Source organism: Arachis ipaensis, chromosome B8 (genome assembly GCF_059453495.1).
Source record: "Arachis ipaensis isolate K30076 ecotype BB chromosome B8, ASM5945349v1, whole genome shotgun sequence".
Taxonomy (NCBI): Eukaryota; Viridiplantae; Streptophyta; class Magnoliopsida; order Fabales; family Fabaceae; genus Arachis; species Arachis ipaensis.
The window spans coordinates 104545143-104565237 of record NC_142443.1 but is presented as its reverse complement, the minus strand read 5'-3'; positions in this window follow the sequence as shown (position 1 = coordinate 104565237).

Genomic DNA, 20095 nt, shown 5'->3' with positions numbered 1-20095 from the left:
AGCTTTATAATCGGGCGATGAATTTTTGTGTTTCAGATTAATGCGTCTTGAGGATTTGTAGAAAATCTAAAAACTTTATTTAAAATAAAGAAAATGCAAATATATACATGTGGGCATTCTAGGTCAGTAGTTCATGGATCTTGGCTTGGTGCCTCATTAAAAAACCTTTTTCAGGAAAAAAAGTGCACCTTATCCTAAGATCTTTTATTACCTCCTAACTGTAATACTTTCTTAAATTGCAGGCGTGCCATGACCTTGGGAGCTCTCGTCCTTCGAGTTCGGTCAATTTGTAGCATCCTTTTTCGAGTACTTCTATGACTCGATAGGGTCCTTTCCAGTTTGCTGCCAGCTTCCCTTCTCCAGGTCAACTTGTTCCGATATCATTTCGGGTTAATACGAAATCGTCCTCGGCAAAACCTCGCTGTACTACTTTTCGATTATTTCTTGAGGCCATCCGACGTTTTAACGTCTCTTCCTTGATCCGAGCTTTTTCTCAAATTTTTGGAAGTAGGTCGAGTTCATCCTTTTGAAGTAGAGAATTGGCCTCTTCATTGTAGTGGATTACTCTGGGTGATCCTTCTTCGACCTCCACTGGGATCATTGCCTCCATTCCGTAAGCTAATCAGAAAGGTGATTCCTTTGTGGTGGAGTGTGGAGTTGTCCGATATGCCCATAGGAGTTGTGGGAGCTCTTCAGCGCAGGCTCTCTTTGCATCTTGTAATCTCTGGTTTAGCCCAGCTAATATAACTTTATTGGCAGCTTCTTCCTGTCCGTTAGCCTGGGGATGTTCTACGGATGTAAATTGGTGCTTTATTTTCAAGTCGTCCACCAATTTTCTGAAGCCTGCGTCTGTGAATTGAGTGCCATTATCTGTGGTGATGGAGTATGGGACCCCAAACCTTGTGACAATGTTTCTATATAGGAATTTTCGACTTTTTTGAGCAGTGGCGTTGGCTAGTGGCTCTGGTTCAATCCATTTTGTAAAGTAATCTACCCCGATGATGAGGAACTTGACCTATCCTGATTCCTGAGGGAACAGCCCAAGGAGGTCGAGTCCCCATTTTGCGAATGGCTAGGGTGAGATTACACTGATGAGCTCCTCTGGTGGGGCGATATGAAAATTAGCATGTTTCTGATATGGTGAACATGTCTTTACGAATTCCCTTTCTTCTTTTTACAAAGTTGGCCAATAGAATCCGGCCCGGAGGACTTTTTTGGTGAGGGCTTGTGCTCCAAGATGGTTGCCACAGATGCCACTGTGTACTTCTTCTAAAAATTCTTTTGTGTTGGAAGTCGGTACGCATTTTAACAGTGGTGTTGAAATCCCTCTCTTGCATAGAGTATTATTTATGATGGTGTAGTATTGTGCTTCCCGTTTTAACCTCTTTGCCTCCTTCTTATCTGTAGGGAGTGTTTCTGTTTTGAGGTAATTAATTATGGGAGTCATCCATCCCTGATCCAGACCTGTTATGGCTAGGACCTTTTCTTCTTTCGAGATTGATGGGTTCTGCAGCATCTTTTGGATGAGGCTTCTATTGTTGCCCCCTGGTTTGGTGCTGGCTAATTTTGAGAGTGCATCAGCTCGAGCATTCTGTTTTCGGGGTATGTGGCAGACCTCATATTCCTCGAGTTGTCCGAGCTGTTCCTTGGTTTTGTCTAAGTAATTTTTCATGGTGGCATCTGTTCCGAGGGTAACCTAAAACTGTAGGCCGATCTCGGATGAGATCTTCGGTACTGGTCGGAGATGACGTGTCCGGCTGGCTGGTGGCAGCCGGAGCTGTTGTGTCTGACTTGTTGGACTGGCTGCACTTCTGATCCTTGGTCACCGGAGGGTGGGGGGTACCTGCAAGAGACTCCGATGCCTAAGTTAGCACGGGTATTCAACAGGTTTATTGTAGAATCAGAGTATGAGTTATACCTGGGTGCTCCAGTGTATTTATAGTGGTTGTAGAGTGACCTTTCTAGATAAGATAAGTTAGTTATCTTATCTTATCTTTATCTTTGAGTTGAGGTCAGCTTATCTTCAAGGGAACTGCTCTTATCTCTATAGGCTTGGACGGCCTGTGGATTTGGGTCGTGTTCCTCTATTTGGGTCCTTTATTGGGCTTTCCTGTCGATTTGGCCGACCTCTTTGAGAAGGGGTCGAATAGCCTGACCTGAAGAGGTCGGTCGCTTTGTCACTAAACATCTCGGGTCGGATAGCTCGGCCCAGAGTGTGAACAGTGCCCCTGCTCGAGCTCGGTCTTCTGCTTTGAGGTCGAATCCTTGACTTCGATCTTTCTCTAGTGAAGCCGAACTCGAGCATTTTGTCGATTCCTTTCTTTGTAGAACCTTTTTGAATGTGGAACGCTTTCCTCTAAGACCGCGCGTTTTTATATCAGCACTTTGGCTTTGGGAATATGCGAGGCTTTAAATACCTTCATTAATTAGTTTTGATTGCCCATTTCTTTGGCTTTTATTTTCGAAATTCACGATCAAAAAACGTTTTCTTTTCTTCGTCTTTCTTTGTAACTTATCCCTTCACTCTCTCACTTTCTGTTTTCGCCTGCATTTTGCCTTAGCATCATTTTGGCGATTCTCTGGGTGATTCCATCTTTTCATCTTCAATCTCCTTTGAAGCTTCTTTCTCTGTTCAGGTTGGTTTTTCTTCCTTTCTTACGTCATTTTCTTGTCTGGTTTTGAGAAAGTTTTGATTTTGTTTGGAGAAAGTTTGGATCTTTCTGCTTTTGCTGTGCCTGATTGCTGTTGTAATGTGTGTTCTGGGAGTTTCTTCGCCCTTTTGCATGAACCTTTTCGTCTTTCCTATTGCTTGATGTTCTTAAGGCTTTTGCATGTTATCACCATTTCTGTTTGTGCCTTTGATGATGATTTTGTTTGATTCTGAAAAAAGGTTGTGCCTTTGACAATTTCCGCTTGGCGTGTTTGATGTTGTCGATGCTTTTTGCTGATAGACTGTAAAAAAATAGTGGCTTTGATGACTTTTTGTGTTTTGACTTTCTGAAATGTTTGTGATTTGACTTTGTTTGAGAGATGGACGTAAACTGTAGATTTTCCCTGAATCCTTGCTTTGTTATTGCCTCCAAAGGATGCCCCAGGGCTTTGGTTTGAGTCTTGGGGTTTTCCTTATCTGTTTGTTCTTTTGTATCATGTTAGTCGAGTTGTTTTGCCCCTCCTCCGAGATATTTTTTAGTAATCCAATCTTCTTTTCTTATTGTAGGATTAGTTGGCCTCATGTCTTCTCGTTATAACATTGTAGAGATGTCTTCTAAGGTTCCCGAGGGGATGTCCGATTGGCTGGACTCCCGTGAGTTTTGTGTAGAGCTGAGAAAACGTCATAGGGTTTGTGGTGGTGGTGCCCGAGAGAGAGATTATGAGCTTGTGGCGCCCGACTCTGACGAGAGGGTTTGCTTTCCTACTTCTGTCGAGGGGGAGCGTCCCTTTTTCTACGCCTATGAATATTTCTTTAGCCAGTTGGACATTACCTTTCCTTTTACTGCTTTCGAGACCGACTTGTTGTGGTCGTGTAATATTGCTCCATCCCAGCTTCATCCGAATTCCTGGGGTTTTATCAAGATTTTTCAGCTGCTTTACCAAGAGTTAGGCATAACACCTTCTCAGACTCTTTTCCTCTATCTTTTTGTTTCTGCCAAGCCCGGAGGGTCTTCCAAAAAGAAAGCTTCCTGGGTTTCTTTTAGGTCGGCCCAGGGGCATAAAGTTTTTGCCATGTACGATGAGTCTTTTAAAGATTTAAAGAATTATTTCTTCTGAGTCCGTGCTGTTGAGGGGGCCCGCCCCTTTTTTCTTGATAAAAATGATGAGCCTGTCTTTCCTCTAGAATAGCAAAAGAATGTGAGAGTGTCTCGCTATACATGGGAGATGCTTGACGAGGTTGAGCGGGCGTTTGTAATTGTTCTTGAAGATTTATAGGGGGAACCACCCCATCTTGATACGAAAAGATTTTTGAGTGATCCATCTTTGATTCGAACTGCTTTGGGTACTGTCTGACTTGTTTCTATACTTGCTTTTTAGTTTTGCTTCTTCTTTTTTGTGATTGTAACCCATTGCCGTGGTCAATTCTGTATTTTCAGAGATGTCGAAAAACAACGATTCCATGAAGGCCTACAAGAAAGCAAAAAAGGCTGCAGCTGCTCAAAATATCTCGGCCAAGGGGGCAGGAGAGGGATCTTCCCAAGTTCCTGTGAAGCCGCCCGTGCCGAATTCTCCTAGCCCGAGGAGGGTAATTCCCACTCCTAGGGTTCGCCTAGCCGAGCCTCCGCAGTCTTCTGCTGCTACTTCTGGAGCTCCTCCCAACAAGAAATAAAAAACAATTGAGCCTTTCAACCTTGATGCCCCTGATTTTGACGCGGTCGAGTTCGTAGATCAGCAGATCGGTCCATACGGTGTCCTCCCTATGGATGATGTATCACTTCTTCGTCATTTGGACTTTATAACTTGGAGTAGTGTAAAAATGGCACATATGGGAGCTGCCTTGTACCGAATGGCTCAAAATCTTCCTCTCCATGCCACCAAAGCCTTCATGGAGGAGGCAAAATAGGAATTCGACTGGATGAAGGGCTTGAAAGAGGAGCTTGAGGTGAAAGTAGCCAAACTGGAGAAGGATCTGGAGAACGAAAAGGCTAGCTCTCTTGCCCCTGGCGGCTTCTATGAGATTGGCCGAGGACACTGCGTTGAGGCATAAAGATAGTTATGTCACATCTTATCGGGAGGTGATACGTCTGAGGGAGGAGTTGGAGTCGGCCCAGTTGACTATTCCGAGCTCCAAGGTCACTTTGTTGGCAGCGTAAACGCTGCTTATGATAATTTAAAGGAGCAGGTTCAAGTTCTCGCTCCTGAGGTTGATCTTAGTCTTTTTAGCTTGGACAACATTGTGAGGGATGGTAAGATTGTCCCCGACGACCAAGATGATGATGATGTCGAACCTCCCTCTGCGCCTGCAGCTAAAGTGTCGACCTCTATAGTTCCTCCTGCTGGGATTGCTCGTCCAGAATTAGATCCTGATTGTCAAATTCTCAATAGGGACGACGGTACGGTGGATGCAGTGCCTCTCCAAGCTCGCCCTCCTTCACCCCAGACTGATGCTACCGAGAAGGCTCCCGATCTCAGCTGATTTTTCTTGGATGTTTGTGTAGATAGCCCGACTTGTGGGCTTTTTTAAACTCTTTATTCTGTATTTTGAATATTTTGCTGACTGTTGATACTCCTTCTGGTTGCTTTTTTAGCAACTTTTTATTTTGAAATAACAACAAGTAGCTTTCAAGCTTTGGGCCTGATCCTGAAGCTTGTTTATAATATTGTATTTTATATCATGCTTGTTTGCACTTGTCTTAGAACCTTTCTGGGTTTTGAGAATGCTGAAACCTTGCCGCTCGGCCTCTTGGATTGCTTTGTACTTATTGCTTGTAGCTTGGATCCTTTGTGGATGTGTGGATCCAACTCGTGTTTCAGTTTTCTGGCTCTTACTTGTGTTTATTTCTGGCCATCCATAACCGATTTCTTTACGTTGGTCCTCTTTCCAGTTATTTTTGTAGTCCTCTTTTTTGGACCTCGGTCAGGTCTCTTTCAGGGACTACTTTTATAACTTGTTTGTTGTAGGAGACCGACTTCTTTCTGTCGATCTCTTCTAAGTTTTTTTGTAATCCTCTTTCTTGGACCTTTGTCAGATCTCTTTCAGGGATTACTTTTATAACTTGTTTGTCGTAGGTGACTGACTTCTTTATGTCGATCTCTTCTAAGTTATTTTGTAATCCTCTTTCTTGGACCTTTGTCAGGTCTCTTTCAGGGATTACTTTTATAACTTGTCCGTTATAGGAGACCGACTTCTTTATGTCGATCTCTTCTAAGTTATTTTGTAATCCTCTTTCTTGGACCTTTGTCAGGTCTCTTTCAGGGATTACTTTTATAACTTGTCCGTTATAGGAGACCGACTTCTTTATGTCGATCTCTTCTAAGTTATTTTGTAATCCTCTTTCTTGGACCTTTGTCAGGTCTCTTTCAAGGACTACTTTTATAACTTGTTTGTCGTAGGAGACCGACTTCTTTATGTCGATCTCTTCTAAGTTATTTTGTAATCCTCTTTCTTGGACCTTTGTCAGGTCTCTTTCAAGGACTACTTTTATAACTTGTTTGTCGTAGGAGACCGACTTCTTTATGTCGATCTCTTCTAAGTTATTTTGTAATCCTCTTTCTTAGACCTTTGTCAGGTCTCTTTCAGCGATTACTTTTATAACTTGTCCGTTGTAGGAGACCGACTTCTTTATGTCGATCTCTTCCAAGTTATTTTATAATCCTCTTTCTTGGACCTTTGTCAGGTCTTTTTCAGGGATTACTTTTATAACTTGTCCGTTGTAGGAGACCGACTTCTTTATGTCGATCTCTTCTAAGTTATTTTGTAATCCTCTTTCTTGGACCTTTGTCAGGTCTCTTTCAGGGATTACTTTTATAACTTGTTTGTCGTAGGAGACCGAATTCTTTATGTCGATCTCTTCTAAGTTATTTTGTAATCTTCTTTCTTGGACCTTTGTCAGGTCTCTTTCAGGGATTACTTTTATAACTTGTCCGTTGTAGGAGGCCGACTTCTTTATGTCGATCTCTTCTAAGTTATAGCAATTCCTCTTTTATAGGGTTGGCTAGACCTCTTTCCAGGGATTTGCTGATAACTTGGGTTGACTTGGTCCGATTTTTTAACATCGGCCAGTCTTTAAGTTATTATTTAGCAATCCATAAGACCTCGTCAGGTTCTTTTTCCGGATCACTTTCGATAACTTCTTGCATTATTCTGTGTTCATCTTGTCGATTTGTAGAAGGGGGTTTCTATCTTTTTTTGGTAGACATTTAGATGAATCGCGTTTTCATCTCTATTGGCTTTTATCGTGATCGTGCAGTGAATCTGTTTTTCACTTTTCTGCCGATCTGTTGCTTTATAATCGGACGATGAATGCTTCAGATTAATGCGTCTTGAAAATTTGTAGAATATCTAAAATATGTTTTATTTAAAAGAAGGTGCAAATATATACTTGTGGGAGTTTTTCATCCCTTTAAGTCGGATAATTTCTGAATCTCAACTTGGTGCCTCATTAAAAAACCTTTTCAGGAAAAAGAGTGCATCCTATGATGAGATCTGTTACCTTCTCTAGCTATAGTACCTTCTTAGGTTGCAGGCGTACCATGATCTGGGAAGCTCTCGTCCCTCGAGTTTGGACAGTCTGTAGTAGCCCTTCCCAAGTACTTCTATGACTCGGTAGGGTCCTTTCCAGTTTGCTGCCAGCTTTCCTTCTCCGGGTCGAGTTGTTCCAATATCATTTCGGATTAGGATGAGATCATTCTCAGTGAAACCTCTCGGCACTACCTTTTGGTTATATCTGGAAGCCATTCGACGTTTTACTGCTTCTTCCTTGATCCGAGCTTTTTCTTGAATTTCAGGAAGTAGGTCGAGCTCTTCCCTTTGAAGTTGGGAGTTGGCTTCCTCATTGTAATGAACCACTCTAGACGACCTTTCCTCGACCTCTACTGGGATCATTGGCTCCACTCCGTATGCTAGTCGAAATGGTGATTCGTTTGTGGTGGAATGTGGCGTTGTTCGATATGCCCATAGGACTTGTGGAAGTTCTTCGGCCCAGGCTCCCTTTGCATCTTGCAGTCTCCATTTTAGCCCAGCCAATATGACTTTGTTGGCCACTTCGGCTTGTCCATTGGCTTGGGGATGTTCAACGGAGGTGAACTAGTGTTTTATGTTTAAGTTGGCTACTAACTTTCTGAAGCCTGCGTCTGTGAATTGGGTGCCATTGTCTGTAGTGATAGAGTATGGAACCCCAAACCTTGTGACAATATTCCTATATAAGAATTTCCAGCTCCTTTGAGCAGTGGCGTTGGCTAGGGGCTCTGCCTCGATCCACTTTGTAAAATAGTCTACCCCGACTATAAGGAATTTAACTTGTCCCGATCCCTGGGAAAAGTGTCCGAGAAGATCGAGTCCCCATTTTGCAAATGGCCAAGGCGATGTTACGCTGATGAGCTCTTCTGGCGGGGCGATGGGAAAGTTGGCATGTTTCTGGCATGGTGGGCATGTCCTTACAAACTCTGTAGCTTTCTTTTGTAGAGTTGGCCAATAAAATCCCGTCTGGAGTACTTTTTTGGTGAGAGCTTATGCTCCGGGATTATTACCACAAATGCCACTGTGTACTTCCTCTAAAACTTCCCTTGTGTTGGAGGTTGGCACACATTTTAGTAGTGGTATTGAAATCCCTCTTTTATATAGGGTGTTGTTTATGATGGTGTAGTACTGAGCCTCCCGTTTTAACCTCTTTGCCTCCTTCTCATTTGTGGGGAGTGTTTCTTTCCTTTCCTTGAAGTGTTTCTCTTTGATCCTGACTTGTTATTGCTAGGACTTTTTCCTCTTCCGAGATTGATGGATTCTGCAGTATTTCCTGGATGAGGCTTCTATTGTTGTCCCCTGGTTTGGTGCTGGCTAGTTTTGAGAGTGCATCAGCTCGGGCATTTTATTCGCGGGGTATGTGGCAGATCTTATATTCCCCGAGTTGTCCGAGCTGTTCCTTGGTTTTATCCAAATACTTTTTCATGGTGGAATTTTTGGCTTGGTAGCTCCCTGTTATTTGTGAGGTGACTACTTGTGAATCGCTGAAGATGTTGAGTTTTTGAGCTCCAACCTCCGTAGCCAGCTTCAAACCAGCTAGTAACGCTTCATATTCTGCCTGGTTGTTTGAGGTCGGGAACCAAAATTTGAGGGAAAGCTCAACTTGGGTTCCTTGGTTGCTTCTTATTATCACACCTGCGCCGTTTCCAGTCTTATTTGAAGACCCGTCCACGTAAAGATTCCATTCTGTGGGAGTTTCCAGGGTATCTGTGAATTCTGCAATGAAGTCGGCCAAGTATTGTGATTTGATGGCTGTCCGAGCTTCATATTGGAGGTTGAACTTAGATAACTCGACTGCCCATTGTAAAATTCTGCCTGCTAGATCTGTTTTCTGCAGTATCCCTTTTATGGGTTGGTCGGTCCGAACTTTATTGGTGTGAGTCGGGCAAAGTCGTCGAGATGTCAGTATGAGAGTGTAGGCGAACTTTTCTATTTTTTGGTAGTTCAGCTCGGATCCCTGCAGCACTTTACTAATGAAGTATACAGGTTGTTGCCCTTTGTCGTCCTCTCGAAACAGTGCTGAGGCTACTGCCAGACTTCCTACCGCAAGGTATAATACGAGTGGTTCTTCCTCTCGTGGTCGAGTTAGGATAGGTGGTCATCCCAGGAAATTTTTGAAATCCTGGAAGGCTTGCTCGCATTCCATTGTCCATTCGAACTTCTTTCCTTTCCTTAAAGTGGCATAAAAGGGGAGAGATCTTATCGCTGATCCCGCTAAGAATCTGGATAAGGCTGCTAATCTCCCGTTGAGTTGTTGTACCTCTCTGACACAAGTTGGGCTCTTCATGTTGAGTATGGCCTGGCATTTGTCCGGATTTGCTTCAATTCCTCTTTGTGTGAGCATGAAACCTAAGAATTTGCCCGCTTCTACTGCAAAGGTGCATTTTGCGGGATTGAGTCGCATGTCATGCTTCCTTATAGTGTCAAACACTTGAGCCAGGTCGGACAGTAATGTCTCTTCACTTTGTGTCTTTATTATCATGTCGTCCACGTAGACTTCTATGATTTTTCTGATATGATCTAAAAAGACTTTATTCATTAGCCTTTGATACGTAGCTCCCGCATTCTTGAGACCGAAAGGCATCACGATGTAGCAGTAATTTGCTTTTGGCGTTAAAAATAAGGTCTTTTCTTGATCTGGTGGATACATGGGGATTTGGTTGTATCCGGAATATGCATCCATAAATGAGAGGTATCTATATCCGGATGAAGCATCTACCAGAGCGTCGATACTTGGGAGTAGGTAAGGATCTTTTGGGCAGGCTTTGTTGAGATCGGTGTAGTCGGTGCACATTCACCATTTCCCATTTGATTTTTTCGCCAAGACGATGTTAGCTAGCCATAGTGGGTACTTGACTTCTCTTATGAATCCTGCCTCTAGTAGTGCTTGTACCTGTTCTTCCACAGCTTTGGATCGTTCTGGCCCAAGTTTTCTTCGCCTCTACTGTACCGGCCGAGATCCTGGATAGACCGCCAACTTGTGATTCATTAGCTTGGGGTCTATGCCTGGCATGTCTGCAGCTTTCCATGCGAAGAGATCAACATTATCTCGTAAGAACTGTACTAGTAATTCTTTTGCGTCTCCCTTCAGGATCGTGCCAATATTAGTTGTTTTGTCCGAGGTATCTCCGATCTGAACTTTCTTTATTTCTCCTTCGGGCTGTGGACGGAGTTCTTCTCGTCTCTGAACTCTACCAAGCTCAATTGTATGGAACTCTTCTCCTCTGCCTCTGAGGTTTAGACTTTCGTTATAACAGCGGCGTGCCATCTTTTGATCTGCTTTTATTGTAGCTATCCCTTCTGTAGTTGGGAATTTCATGCATAGATGTAGAGTTGAGACTATTTCGCCGAGTTGATTTAGTGTTGTCCGACCTATCAGGGCATTGTAGGCTGAACTTACATCGACCACGATGTAGTCTATCTTGAGTGTTCTGGATTGGTTTCCTTTTTCGAAGGTTGTATGTAGTGACACGTATCCCAGCGGTTGTACTGGGGTATCTCCCAGTCCGAACAGGCTGTTAGGGTATGCTCTAAGCTCCTTTTCTTCTAAGCCGAGCTTGTCGAAGGCAGTTTTGAATAAGATATCGACGGAGCTCCCTTGCTCTATTAATGTGCGATGGAGATTAGTGTTTGCCAGTATGATGGTGATGACCATGGGGTCGTCGTGTCCTGAGATGATACCAGATGCATCTTCTTTGGTGAATGTGATTGCAGGGATGTCGGGAGCTTCCTCCTTTCCTTCGACATGATATACTTCTTTGAGATATCTTTTGCGGGATGATTTAGAGATTCCTCCTCCTGCAAATCCTCCGTGTATCATATGGACATGTCTTTCTGCTGTACGAGGTGATCGCTCGACTCGTCCGACATCTTCATCCCTTCTTCTCTTTCTTTGATCATCATCTCGGGTGGCCAGAAACTGATATAGTTTTCCTTCTCTTACTAATTTGTCTATGATGTTTTTCAAGTCGAAGAATTTGTTGGTGGAATGCCCTCGGACTCGGTGATATTCACAGTATTCGTTCCGATTTCCTCCTCCTCTTTTACCTTTGAGTGGTCGAGCTGGGGGTATCTTTTCCGTATGGCAGACTTCTTTGTAGATATCTACCAGGGATACCCTAAGAGGTTTCTCCCAACTGAGCGTTTTCTTCCATGTTGATATATTTTTCCGCTCGCTCCTGCACCTCATCCAGAGATGTGGGATATTTCTTCGATATAGATTGGCTGAAAGGTCCCTCTCGTAGGCCATTGATGAGGCCCATGATGGCGGCCTCTGTTGGCAACCTTTGTATGTCTAGGCATGTTTTGTTGAATCTCTCCATGTAGTTGCGAAGACTTTCCCGATCTCCTTGCCTGATTCCTAGTAGACTGGGGGCGTGCTTGGCCATGTCTTTTTAGATGGAAAATCTGGCCAGGAATTTTTTGGCTAAGTTGCTAAAGCTTGATATGGACTTAGGAGGTAAGTTGTCGAACCATCTAATCGCTGTCTTCGTGAGGGTCGTTGGAAAAGCTTTGCAGCGAACAGCGTCCGAGGCGTCGGTGAGGTACATTCTGCTTCTGAAGTTGCTGAGGTGATGGTTGGGGTCTGTAGTGCCATCATACAGAGTCATATCCGAGAGTTTGAAGTCTTTAGAAATTTTAGTTTTCATGATGTCCCTAGTGAATGGATCTTGATCTTTGCGTGAATTGTCCTCAGGGGTGGTCCGGGTAGCCTTTGCTTTGAGATCGGCTTCGAGTTGTAGGATTTTATCTTCTAGCTCTCGACGTCGCCTTACCTCTCTTTGAAGATCCTTGCCTACTTCTTGTTGATGCTGGCTTTCTTTTTCAAGTTGCTTTAAACGATTTTGAAGTGCTTCTATTACTCCTAGATTTGATGAATTTTTTGTCTCCGTTAGATTCCGGAGTATCTTTTGGTGTAGCGTCCGCATTTTTGTGCGGCGTTCTGTCCTCTAGATCTGAATCATGGTCGTTGTCAAGGTCGTCCGCCATGGGGATAGGATGACTTCCAGGTTCCCCGGCAACAGCGTCAATGTTCCGAGGGTAACCTGAAACTGTAGGCCGATCTCGGATGAGATCTTCGGTACTGGTCGGAGATGATATGTCCGGCTGGCTGGTGGCGGCCGGAGCTGTTGTGTCTGACTTGTTGGACTGGCTGCACTTCTGATCCTTGGTCACCGGAGGGTTGGGGGTACCTGCAAGAGACTCCGATGCTTAAGTTAGTGATGCACATAAACTAGTTATGCTACGATTTAGGAAATTGCACGATTGGCAAAATTCCTTCCGGCAAGTGCACCGGTTATCGTCAAGTAAAAACTCACAATAGAGTGAGGTCGAATCCCACAAGGATTGGTTGAGTGAGCAATTCGGATTAGAAGTGTGTTCTAGTTGAGCGGAATCAAGATTTAGATGAGAATTGCGGAATGTAAAATTGGCGGGAAAAGTAAATGACAAGAAAATTGAAATGGCGGAATCTTAAATTGCATGAATTAAAGAGCAGAAACTAAATTGCTGAAATTAAAAGGGAATGGGGGTGATTGCATGAATTGAGTTGCAGAATGTAAAGAGAAAGTGGAAATCAGAAATGGGGAATTCATTGGGTGTTAGGAGATATTGAGATCTCTGAATCAAAACATGTATATCTCTTCCTCAACCAATGCATTCATTGAATTTTGCTTGGCAATCTTATATGATTGGATCCCAATCCCTTGGCTCACCAATTCTCTCTAAAAACAAACAAATTCCCAATCCCTTGGTTTAAATGTTCATAAGAAGAGATGATGCTCGATCACTGATTATACCACGCAGTTTCATGAACCACAATTTGGTAGGATTACATGTCACAATATCCATCCAAACCCCAATCCAATTCACTGTGAGAAAGCTTCTCTAGCATGAATCCTCCATTCCTTTCCCAAGGTTCCGAAGGATTCTAATTATGGGTAGTTTCTTTCCCAAGACAACTACCCAATGGAATTAGAACGAGAAGCTTTCTAACAAAATTCAAGAGAAAAGATTGAAGAAGAAGATAAACTATTATTGATTCATTGAATTACAATAGAGCTCCCTAACCCAATGAAAGGGGGTTTAGTGAGTCATAGCTCTCAATTCAATTACAAAGAAACGAAAACTAGCTAAATGCAAAAGTAAAAGTTCCAAAAGTCTCCAAGTCCTTTTCTAACTTAAATTCTATCCTATTTATACACTTTTTATATTGAGCTTCTGTTGTGTTTCTTGGGCTTTGAGGCCTCTCCCTGCTTTCCTTTTGCCTTGGGTTTATGATCCATAATCTTGATGAGGCTGTTGATCCAAATTCTGTAACATTCATTGAGCCAACTTAGTGATAATCAAATAATGACACATGACTCAACAAATTGAAATTTCAGACTCATCAATCCTTCAGGCCCAATCCCATAAACCATGATATTCAATTGGGTTTCATACCAGAATAAGTTTAAGTTAATGTGTGTGCTCAAAGACTAACTTAAACCGCACTATTTTTGGCCCAGAAACCTTTTCCAAGAGTGGCGTTTAAGTTGCAGTTTAAGCTTAAACTGCAGCTTAAACGCCAGACACTTCCAGTGAGGCCTTTTGTAGAAGCACGTTTAAGCTTCAGTTTAAGGTTAAACTGAAGCTTAAACGTGGAAATGGAAGAAGGCAGCCCTGGAGAGTCATGTAGTCGAACACGTTTAAGCTTCAGTTTAAGGTTAAACTGAAGCTTAAACGTGGATATAGGAAGGGCAGCCCTGGAGGTCGAACACGTTTAACCTCCAGTTTAAGGTTAAACTGGAGGTTAAACGTGGAAATGGAAGGAGGCATCCTGGAGGTCGAACACGTTTAACCTCCAGTTTAAGGTTAAACTGGAGGTTAAACGTGGAAGCTTAGAAGGATAGCCCTGGAGGTGTCGAACACGTTTAAGCTCCAGTTTGAGGTCAAACTGGAGCTTAAACGTGGAAATGGAGAGAGCAACCCTGGAGGAGAAAACTTGGTCGAACACGTTTAAGCTCCAGTTTGAGGTCAAACTGGAGCTTAAACGTGGAAATAGCTCCCTGGTGCTTTTCCCATTCTGGCGTTTAACCTCCAGTTTAAGGTTAAACTGGAGGTTAAACGTGGAACTCCTTCCTGAGTGCATTATCATTCTGGCGTTTAACCTCCAGTTTGAGGTCAAACTGGAGGTTAAACGTGGAATGCTTCTTTGGTGAGACTTTTCATTCTGGCGTTTAACCTCCAGTTTAAGGTTAAACTGGAGGTTAAACTTCAATTCCAGCATTTCTTAGCCTTCATGATTCTGGCGTTTAAGCTCCAGTTTAGGCTTAAACTGGAACTTAAACTCCACATGTGATATTCAAGCTTCCTTTATTGATTTTGTTGCTTCCTTGCTTAGCCTCTTCTTCCCTGAAATCATCCAAACAATTGCATCAAAGTCTTGCAAAATTTCATGAGAATTCTTCCATTCATAGCATTCAAGTAATATAACTAAAACTCATGGAATTTGCATTAAAATCATACTGTTTGGATGGTTCATTGCTTTGTTCTTCATTTAACCATTTTTGGTTACTTTAAGCTCAAGAAAATAAAACAACTAAAACTAACAGAAAAATGCTAGTGAAACTAGCCTAAGATGCCTTGGCATCACAACACCAAACTTAATACTTGCTTGTCCCAAAGCAAGTCCTGAGTTATTTGAGAAGAAAGTATGAAACAGAAAGCAATTACATTGGCTATATTAGCAAGCATTTGAAGTTCATCAGAAGGGTTTTATGCAGAAAGTTGCAGCATCACTTTTTCATACTTATCAGGTAAGATTATCACTTTTTCATTGCATCCATCAAACACTGCTATGGCCTCTTGTTATTCTTATGTCCTTGGCACTTTTCTCTTCTTTGTTTTTCTTTTCTTTTTCTTAGAGCTCCTTTGCTCCTTGTTTGCTTAGTGTCATGTGTTGCACAAGCCTTTGGCATTTTCTTTTTCTTATCAGTGCACTACACATATCCACTTTAGGCATTTTAGTTCACATTTCTTCTTGAGACATTGGTGCCCAGCACCTCTTTGTGTGACTAAATGTTTTGTATTTAGGTTGCTCTTGATAATGGACTTTTGGTTGATAATCCCGGGTTAGTTAACCCAAGTTACCAAGTGTTGAAACACTCCTCAGAACCTATTCATCCAAGCATATCCTTAATACATGAACACCACAGGCATTTGTCTCAGAAGTTCAAACCATTGGTGCCTAGCTTATTTTCTCAATTTTTTTTCTTTTTGGTTGCCCTTTTTCAGTGGCTTTTTCTTCTTCCTTTTCTTTCTTTTTCATGGCCAAAGACATTTATTCATCAAGATCCATAGACAGTTTTCAATTTCTACATAAAAATGATAATTCTACACTCTATTTCCAGTGATCTGACTAAACAATCAAGCATGCATACCACCACTTAATTCTACTTGATTTATCACTAATTGAGCCAAGTTACTCTTGTTCAAACTTTTCTTTTATTTTTGGAAACAGAACAAGCATGGCAAGCATTTGTTTAAGAAGGTGGAGTTATACCCAAACATCTAGGCATTCACTTTATTCAAAGCAATAAACAGACACTCATACTAACAAAAAAAAACTCCACATAACACTTAAATGACTTGTAATGAAAGAAAGCTCATAAAGACAATTCACCAATTATCATTTGATTATTAAGGAATGAGACCACCTCTTATTTATTGCTTGGTTCTTCTTAATTCTTGGGATCCTGCTTCTTCTTGCTTCCTGCCTCTTTTTGACCACTTGTGCTTCCTTTGTCTTTTCTTATGAGCTTTTTCCAGAATCCAGCCTTTTTCATTGTTTCTTCCACTCCTTTTTCAAGGATCATTGCCTTGTTTATTTCTCCTTCTTTCTTCCCTTTGAAATACTCATCAAAAGCTGGGAATGCTGGGTCCATCTTGTGTAGATGTTCCCCTATGTAGTTAAGCTTGATTTGCAAACTGATGTTGTAATCAGCTTGAACTGAGTATTTTGCATTCTGTAAAGTGGTGGCTTCCTTGATTGCCAAGACATTGGCATCTTGGTGTTGGCATATGTGGCTGAAGGATTCCTGTAAGTGTAAATTCTGTTCCCTTTGCAGATCCAAGAATCTTGATTCAAAGTTCCTTTGCATATCCATCATTTTTAGGTGAAAGTCCTCTTGTCTCTCCTGAGACCTCATGTATTGTTGAGACATTCCTTCCATGATTTCCTGCATTCTGCTCATATCCATGGGGTCTCTAGGAGTTCGTTGTCTTCTTTCTGGAATTGCTTGCTCTTCTTGCTCTTCTTCTCTGTCTTCTCCTTCCTGTCCTTCTTGTTCAGCTTCTTGCTCTTCTTCCGCTTGTTGCCCTTCTTCATTTCTTCTTTTTGTATGTCTTGGAGGAGTTGGGCCAAGAGTCATTCTGTACGCAGTTATGGCCAATCCAGGATATAGCCAATTAGGTCTTTCATCTTCAAGTGGTACTTGGGCATCGATGCATAGTCTAATGATGGTGCTAGGGAAGTGGAGCCAGGATTCAGGATCACTTTTCTCACTAAACTCTTGTATCTGTTCAGCAATGAGTTTATGAACTTTGATCTCCCCTCCCACCATAATGCAATGAAGCAAGATGGCTCTTTTAGGGACTATTTCTGAAGAGTTTGCAGTGGGTAGGATGGATCTCCTAACTATTGCATACCACCCTTTAGCTTCAGGTGTAAGGTCTCCCCTTCTCAAGACTCTTGGAGCCCCTCTTGTTTTTCTCACCCATTCAGCTCTGATGGCACAAAGGTCTTCAGCAATAGTTGCATAGTCAGGTTCTCCTATCATCCTTTCTTCATAACTTGCTTGGCTGAAATGTATGTTTTTCAAGCCAAGGGTTTTCATGATTGCTTTGGGACTGAAGTCAACTTCCACCCCTCTCACATAGCTTTTGTATGTGGGTTTCTTGGTTGGATCCTCCCTTACTGCATTTGCATAAAACTCTTTCACCAAGTTGATGTTGATTTTAGTGATTGGCTTAGTCAGGAGCTCCCACTTCCTCTTTTTGATCTTTTCCCAAACACCTGGGAACTCATCCTTTTCAAGGTCAAAGGGAACCTCAGCTAGTACCGTTTTAGGTCTCATCCATTCGGCTTGAATCTCATGGAAAACTGATCTGTATCTCCATGCATCGAATTCCCTGTTTTCCTCCATTGGCTGCTTGTCTTTTCTCCTTTTGTGGCTAGATGAAGCTGCCATTGGTTCTTTAGTTTTGGTAAGTGACAAGCTAAAGTTGACAAGGTGAAGCAAGAAGTGTTGTTGGAAGTGTGGGGAGGTTGTTTTCGGCAAGAGATAGTTTATGCTATGATGAAGGAAATGTGCATGAAGGAGATTTGGTGGTGTTGAACTTGTTCCCCTAGTGGTTCTTTATAGTGCCCGTAAGTGCAAAATGGACGGCTAGGGTGATTTGTGCAGGGTGGCTTGATGGTAAATATATGAATTAGGGAGAAGGACGAATTGCTTTTCATTTTCTTGGAAGTATTCTGGGTGCATTAGGTTGTACATGTAGCTATCTTTTCTTGCAGAACTTCCTTTTCCCATGTGTTAGTTTCAAAGACTTGTGAATTTTCTTTTTGACCAAGCATCGTACCTCCCTTTGTCTTTTTCCTCCATTTTTGTCTTTTCTTTTGTACCTGCACAAACAAACAAGTTTGCTATCATTTTTCGGTCCATGTGAATTATGAATAGTACTTGCACATGTAAATCAATGATTGTCTTTATGAGCTTATAGCCGTGACTTCTACATGTATGCACACTTATTATTTGGACACCAAACTTAGTGTTTGGTCAAGTCTCCTGATGACATGAAATCCATATTGGTTGTCCTTAATGAATGTGCTTAATTCTAATAAATCATAGTCACCTTGGCTCTTTGATTCTAAACAAATTTACTACCCTAAGTAATTGAAACCAAAGCATTAAAACATGCGAATGGTATACTTGTCATAAATTTTGAAATCCAGAGGAACTTCTTGCTTTTCATAAACTGTGTTCAAGAGGAACACCAAACTTAATGTTTGGTCGTGCACCTTGAATGAAAGATGAAATCCAATTTGAGTAAGATTTGGGAGTGCCTTCAGGCACACCAAACTTAAAGACCAATTGTAATTTACATGCAAAGTTTAGTGCACTTTATCAATAGTTGTCCTGAGGATTCAAGTTCATGCATAAGAAACCATGCTTTATTAGATGTAAAGCAAAGCACTAAAGATTAAGGATACTAAAAACATGGGTTGCCTCCCATGAAGCGCTTCTTTAACGTCACTAGCTTGACGGTTGTCCCTTGTTAGGGTGGATTGTAGTGCTTGACGTCTTCTCCTCTCACTATGCAAACGTCCCCACTTGATTCCTTCATGTCCTCTAAATGTTCCATAGAAAGAACTTTCCTGATTGTGAACACTTGAGGGCGCTGGGAAGGAATTGTTTTGAGGCCAGGTGGGATTGGCAGATAATGACTTGATATCACTTTATCTCCCGGAGAGAAACCTTCAGTGGGAATTTTCTTGTTTCTCCACCCTCTTGGCAATTTCTTTACAATTCTTCCCTTTCTCTTGAAGCTTTCTTCATTGACCCTTATGCCGGGAGGATCCTTCTGATCTGTTTTTGTTGATTCTTGTGGCTTTAACTCTTGCAATTCTTGTTTGCTTTCCAAGGACTGTTTCAGAGTTTCAGCTGCTGGATTACTTTCCTCCAAACACCGATGGCTACTATCATCCTTAGGCTTTTCAGGTTCTGGTTCAGGCTCAGATGCAGGTTTGAAAACTTTGAAAATGAGCTGTTCATCATGTATTCTCAGAATTAGCTCTCCTTGTTCTACATCTATGAGCGCTCTAGTAGTGGCTAGAAATGGTCTGCCCAGAATGATAGGGTGTAAGTAGCTTTCCTCCATGTCCACAATGACAAAGTCTGTGGGGAAGTAATAATCCCCCACTTTCACCAGCACATTTTCAACTACCCCTTCAGCTTGCTTCTGAGTTTTGTCAGCCAGTTGTATGATTACATCAGTGGATCTCACCTCATTCAGTTGTAGCCTCTTCATAAGAGTTAGAGGCATCACATTTATGCTAGCTCCTAGATCACAGAATCCTCTGTCAATTTTTGTTTCCCCTATGATGCAAGGGATATGAAAACTTCCTGGGTCCGTTTTCTTAGAGAGTGTGTCCTTCTTGATGAGAGCACTGCATTCTTTGTTCATTGTTATCGTTTGTCCTCCCTTCAAAACTCTTTTCTTGCTTAACAATTCCTTTAAATACTTGATGTGTGTAGGCATTTGATGGAGAATCTCAAGAAAGGGAATATTGACATGGAGAGAGTTAAATGTCTCTAAAAACCTTGAATAGGTTTTCCCTTTTTCACCTCCTCCTAACCTCTGAGGAAATGGTGCTTTTGGTTGGTATATTTCCAGCATGCCTTTTTGCAGTTCCTTGGCTTGCTCAGTTTCACTTTCCTGCTTAGCTTCTTCCACACCTTCCTTCAAGATTTCTGACTCCTGCTCTGAGGGCCTGATTCCTTCTTCTTCTGAGACTTCCTTCAATATGGTGATGGCCTTGCATTCTTCCCATCTCACTCTCTTTTGTTCCCCTTTTGGATTCTTTTCTGTGTCACTAGGGAACACTGCAGTTGATTTCGGGGTCTGTTGAGATAGCTCTCCTACTTGAGACTCTATCCTCTTGAGTTTTTCACCATGGTTCCTTAAGGTAGCTCTCACATCATCCCTGAAGCTTTTCAATTCGGTTATGTCTTGACTCATGGTTGCCATCATTCCTTCTATCCGGTTTAATTGATCTTGAAATTGTTGGTTCGGATTAGGTTGGGTAGGTTGATTATTTTGGCCATGATATGATGGTTGGGAGTAAGTGTTTTGTGTGGCTTGGTATGATCTTTGGTTGGAGTT